We start from the raw sequence: 6,019 nt of genomic DNA, 5'->3' as shown, positions 1-6,019 counted from the left end.
CATTAATACTGTAAGTTAGCATCTTAGGCTGAAGCTACGTGCTATGTGCCTACGTGCTATTTGCCGCGGGCTAACGCTGGCTACAGCTAGCAGGCAGATTTTAGCTAGCTGGAGCTGTGTGTTGCTATTTCCATAAGGTGAGTTGCATCTGCTTTGTAATATCGCTACTGATATCGGTATTGATTAAATCCACAGATTTGTGGTGGATTTGAACTTGATTTCAATTGTAAGTGGTTGTTGTGTATTTTTGTATGCATTTTATATGTTCATTTAAGTATGGTATAAGTTGTGCTTGCATTGTCCATTTGGCAACGGGCCTTTCTATTCTACATCCGGGATGCGTGAATCTCGGTCTTCTGTAGTAATATTTATTTGTTATTGTTTATTATGTCAAAAATCGTAAGCCCCTGCTTTTAACAATCAAACCCAATGTGTTTGAGCTGAGTCTGCACCGAGCGGCGCTGGGTGGATTCCAACCCTCGCCTTCTGCCAAGACAGTCTGCCTGCACTTCCTCCTCTGTCTTCAGTTTTCAGTATCAATACAGGAAAGGAAATCGTCCGTTAAATTCTTTCAAAAAGTGGAGCTGAATTTTTAATTAAACATGGCGTCAAATACATGATCATAAACATGGACTCTCACATTGAACTGTCAGTTGTTGTTGTATGGTTAGAGCTGTTGATACGGTATGTGACATTATTGTGCACCGTGTTAAGAGCTAAGAGAGCGCTAAAAGTGTCTTTGCATCGAGCGTTATTTAAAATGAAATACAGCTGTAGTTAAATTCTGTGATTAATGTATGCTACACATTCTAGACAACAGCGTTGTAGATACATAACAAAACATACTTCATAACACACAAATTTGATATGGTGGCGAAATCGGAAACTAACCAATATGTGTACAATTTATTTTATATACTTCCGGTTGCGACGATACAGTCAGGATGGCCGAGCGGTCTAAGGCGCTGCGTTCAGGTCGCAGTCTCCTCTGGAGGCGTGGGTTCGAATCCCACTTCTGACATCAACATTTTGAGCACCCTCTCTTAGATAACCCTTTTACTGTCACTAAATACGTCATATTTACGTCTGAAACATGAATTCCTGCCTGAGATAAGTTGTTGAAACTCCTTTTCCAACTTCACATTAGACTTTTATTTTGAAGGAAACAATAGCTGCAATTGTTGTAGCTTGAAATACATTTTCCTTCAAATGACATGCCATAGCAAATGTAGACATCTTGAGCCAAGCTGGATGCAATTCTGATAATTTCTGCTATAGAAATTCACTGCAACTGTTGCTTATTATTTATTTCTTCTTATTGTAAAATGTGTTATAACACTATAGATTCTGAGCTTTTTATACTAAATCAACATCCCCAGGTTTTTCTAAAATAAACGCCAAAGAATAGTTCGATATCGCTTCAGTTTAACTACTTCCATTTAGCATTCATAAGCAACATACAGATGTGTAATAAAGGGTTTTTTACACACTATTGTGCAGTCATATACAGGTACAGGAACTTTTTAAAGTGTTTATTAATAAACAGTGTCTTTGTTTTATGATATCACTAAATATACACTTATTAACTGTTAATACATCAGACTCACTGTGTGGGTGCCCTCAGGAGGAGTTATAGTTGTTTACAAGTACATGATGAACAAAGCACTTTTCAGAACCTAACAATATTAAGTGTTTAAAACCGATTATTACATGTTAATATAGTGCTAATGAATGCCTAATAGGGAGACTAAAAGAAAAGTGTTATCAATAGTTATTTGGATTCACTAAAGGTTGCTAAAACGCCAAAATAAAATGTGTATAATTTGTATATCACTGTATCATAGTATGATAATATTAATTAATTAAAGTGTGTGTGGTATGAGTTTTGTATGTCAGGATGGCCGAGCGGTCTAAGGCGCTGCGTTCAGGTCGCAGTCTCCCCTGGAGGCGTGGGTTCGAATCCCACTTCTGACAGCACCCTTTTGAGCACCTTATTCATAACCCTAATACCATAAGTGAGTACATGATACCCCATGACAGAATAACATAATTACCTGTTGTTGGAACTTTAGGCTGTTAACCGGCCTTTTCTTGTAGGTCACACTCAACTTTAGGTCAAACTTAAATTTAATTTCTGATATCTGTGACTTTTATTTTGAAGGAATCAATAACTGTAATGTAACTGTTGTAGCTCAAAATAGATTTCCTTCCAATGACATGCTAGTTAGAGTACTTAGAGTTGTTTACAAGTTCTATGATTAACACATAGGCTCTTTTCATGGCTTAATAACATTATAATGTGTTATAAGCCCTTTATTACATGTTTATAGACTGCTTATGAATGCTTAATAGGGGGAATAAAAGTAAAGCGTTATCAATAGTGATGTGGACACACTAAAGGTTGCTAAAACACCAAAATAAAATGTGTATAATTTGTATATCACTGTATCATAGTATGATAATATTAATTAATTAAAGTGTGTGTGTTGTGTGTGTTGTATGTCAGGATGGCCGAGCGGTCTAAGGCGCTGCGTTCAGGTCGCAGTCTCCCCTGGAGGCGTGGGTTCGAATCCCACTTCTGACAGCACCCTTTTGAGCCGCACCTAATTGGTAACCCTCATACTGTCAGAGAGTACATGATACCTCATGACAGAATAACATAATTGCCTGTTGTTGAAACTTTAGACTGTTAACCGGCCTTTTCTTGTAGGTCACAGTAAACTTTAGGTCAAACTTAACTTTATTTTCTTATATCTGAGACTTTTATTTTGAAGGAATCAATAACTGTAATGTAACTGTTGTAGCTCAAAATAGATTTCCTTCCAATGACATGCTAGTTAGAGTACTTAGAGTTGTTTACAAGTTCTATGATTAACACATAGGCTCTTTTCATGGCTTAATAACATTATAATGTGTTATAAGCCCTTTATTACATGTATAGACTATGTGTACTATATATATGTCAGGATGGCCGAGCGGTCTAAGGCGCTGCGTTCAGGTCGCAGTCTCCCCTGGAGGCGTGGGTTCGAATCCCACTTCTGACAATAACTTTTTGAGCAGCACCAAGCTTCACAGCACACACTGACACTATTCACATGTTAATCTACGAGTGAATAACAGCCTCCCGTTTTTCGAGTTCGTCTTGAAACTGCGGGTAACTTTTTTTCTCTGATCTCTGAGGCTTTTGTTCTAGAGGAACGCGCTTGAATGCCCTCTGCAGTAACTGTAACGTAATAGTAAAAGCTAAAAATAGACCTTATCTCCGCATACATGCTGCAGTACACGTAGGCATGTTGAGGCACAGCTGAGCTGATTATTTATACAGTATGAATTCCTGATGACTGTGACTTATTATTAATTATAGACTGTATTGTGTTATATAACACCACAGATTACCACGGGTATTACATGTTTAGATGCTATAAATGCCTAATACAACTTGCTGGATGTGAACTCACGCTAGGTTGCTAAAGAGCCCTCATTGTTGGCCTATTTGACAACATTAAGGCTTGTTTTAACTACATTATAAGATAATATTCAAATGATTATTATCTTTATATTAATAAAAATGCCTTTATGTGTTTGATTAAAACCAAGAACCGTTGAAAATATTTCTAAAATGTTTTTGTTTCTAAAATGGCTCGACAGATTAAAAGCAGACATTCTCCAAATTAATCAATACAAATAATCAAAAGGTCAAAGGCTCACTGAAAACCAAAACCAGCCATGTTTGTAGTCTTTGTGATGATTCAGAAATAAACCCTGCTGGCTGCTTTCTAACCTGTCTCCATTTAACCAGAATTCATAGGCTCAGTATTAATGAGGACGGCTGCGAGAAACACCAGACAACAGCTAATGTTAAGTGACAATTTCACCTTTTATTAACGGGGTGAGGAATCATTAGTAAAGGTCAGGATGACGGCTGGAGGAGTGTGGAGCTCAGGTGGTGCCTCAAAGAGAGCAACACACACAGAGAGAGAAAAGACTCATTAAATCACAGGGACGTCACTCTGCAGCTTCTTATTGGTCAGCTGTGCAGACTTTCATGTGCATGGTGAAGGTAACTTAAAATTTAAACAGGAATGTTGCAAAAGTGAAATAAAAAAATAAAAGGAAATGTTGCAGCCGATATCACAATTTAACATTTAAGTCTTGTATCTAGAAAGCAGCAGCTCATTTCACTTGAAAATTACCCTTTTCAGTTACATCGTTTTCATTTCAGCCGTTAACACATCCCATACTTGCTGTTTATTCCCCAGTAGGACGTGACTGTAGCTAATACGATTTCTCCACTTTTTTTGTGCCAAGACATTGTGCGCAATAAAGTTTTCAGAGACAAAAAGCATTTAAAGGCAAGTTTTATTCTGGTGATATTCTTGTCAGTTTGGTCAGTGGCCTAACTCCGATAATGCGTCTCTTTTCATTCGCCACTAGTGGCGTTTCTAGGCGCTGTCTGGCTTATTGTTTTGATTTTGTGCTAACAAACACAGGACTTTGAGCTAGGAGACTTTTATAACGTTTACTTCTTCATAAGATACGTAACATCCATTAGTTACATGACTTCTTGTGCCTAAACCTAACCAAACTGCAACCGTTTAGTACATTAATTACATGTTAATAATTAGCCCTTTTTGCACTGCGGTTCCACATCAGCGTTGTAACAAAGCTCCGCTGTCATGCAGCCTTTGCCATTTTACATTGGACCAAGCACAGCAAAACGTGCGTGAGGTGTAAACAAACAGCACGTTCTTCAAATACACACACACACGCCGCTGTGCTGCCCTGCCGGCAGTTTACACAGACACCGACTTCCCCCTACCATTCCGCCCCCGTGAGTTCTAATAATCCCGCCTCGAACTGGCAGTGTAAAAAGGGCTGTTGATGCATGTCATTAAGTCATAAAATGTGTGGACATGCTTTATTTTGAAAATTTAACTTTATTATGTTTTTTGCTAGCATATTTTGCTGCTTTATTTGAGAGTCTAATCAGATGTTGCTTATTTATCTTTGCTAGCTTAACCCTGCACATGCCTAACTTATGCTAGCGTGGTACCTAAACTGTCATATTTTGAAGCTAAGGGCTCCAGAGAAAGCCCCAACATTTGATCAGTTGGGAGTCAGAATGTGTTGGATGTTCTTTATTTCGCGAATTTGCATCAATTCCAACCACAAACAATGAATCCATTCCAATAACAAGCGTTAGAACTACTATGAAGATATATCAGTCAAATATAAACTGACAACGTGTTTCATCTGTTTCCCGCCAAAATAAAACGTATAATATTGTTATGTTAAGGCCCTCAATTAAAGTTATGGAAGATTAAGAGCTGTCAAAGACGCAAGACGTACAGATGGTTATGATAGCCACCACATTGTTATTGAAACTGTTTATCACATTGTTGACCACAAATGTGTGTAAGATACCGTTCTCCATCTGACCTTGTCCTGACTGTTAAATCAGCCGCTAAGAATGCTAGTAGCACTTAGCGCTGAACAAACTCTGCGTCCTCCTAGAAATAAACTCAAGAAAAGCAGGTGAATAAATAAAAGACGTTTTTTAAATTATTCATGTGGCAGAGGAATGTGTGTCATCAGCATCGTCTCTGCCACCTGTCTTCATCATTTCCTGAATTATCACCTCGACTTCGGTTCCCATGGCAGGCCTGATGTTCCCGAGGTCGTGAACTCTGAGCACAGATGCTAATAGAGGAGTAAAAGCAGCTTTGCCTCTGCCCGGCTACGTGAGTGACATTGATCTTGCAGTAGAGAGACAGCGTCGTCCCTCAGAGACCAGAACATGTTCCTTTTCACTGTCAGAAAGGAGGGTAAAAGTTCAAACACCTCATCCTCTTACTCACTTATAACATTATCTGTGTTGTTATAAAAATGGCCTCCTTTTAGCATTTAAAAATAAAATATGTTTAGGCAAAAAATCCACATTACATTCAGGATTAAGTCTTTTGTAAGAGTTCCTCTTTCTGATCTTGTGTGGGAGTCCTTAAGCAGAGATTCCTGCTTG

At 38.3% G+C, this 6,019-nt stretch overlaps 4 non-coding genes across 4 annotated transcripts; all 4 read left to right on the top strand.

Annotated features, from left to right (window-relative positions):
* The first annotated feature begins 938 nt into the window (after positions 1 to 938).
* On the top strand, positions 939 to 1,021 carry trnal-cag (transfer RNA leucine (anticodon CAG)). The gene has a single exon. It is a non-coding gene; the product is annotated as a tRNA-Leu (tRNA).
* Positions 1,022 to 1,891: 870 nt separating this feature from the next.
* trnal-cag (transfer RNA leucine (anticodon CAG)) lies at positions 1,892 to 1,974 on the top strand. Its single transcript has one exon. It is a non-coding gene; the product is annotated as a tRNA-Leu (tRNA).
* A 527-nt stretch (positions 1,975 to 2,501) lies between these two features.
* trnal-cag (transfer RNA leucine (anticodon CAG)) lies at positions 2,502 to 2,584 on the top strand. The gene has a single exon. It is a non-coding gene; the product is annotated as a tRNA-Leu (tRNA).
* Positions 2,585 to 2,961: 377 nt separating this feature from the next.
* Positions 2,962 to 3,044, top strand: trnal-cag (transfer RNA leucine (anticodon CAG)). The gene has a single exon. It is a non-coding gene; the product is annotated as a tRNA-Leu (tRNA).
* The last annotated feature ends 2,975 nt before the right edge of the window (positions 3,045 to 6,019 follow it).

This window comes from Semicossyphus pulcher, unplaced genomic scaffold, assembly GCF_022749685.1.
Source record: "Semicossyphus pulcher isolate SPU_LCO1_2020_fin unplaced genomic scaffold, fSemPul1.0.p SCAF_21, whole genome shotgun sequence".
NCBI classification, from domain to species: Eukaryota; Metazoa; Chordata; class Actinopteri; order Labriformes; family Labridae; genus Semicossyphus; species Semicossyphus pulcher.
The sequence above is the reverse complement of the archived record's forward strand: the minus strand, read 5'-3'. Positions and strand labels throughout refer to the sequence as shown.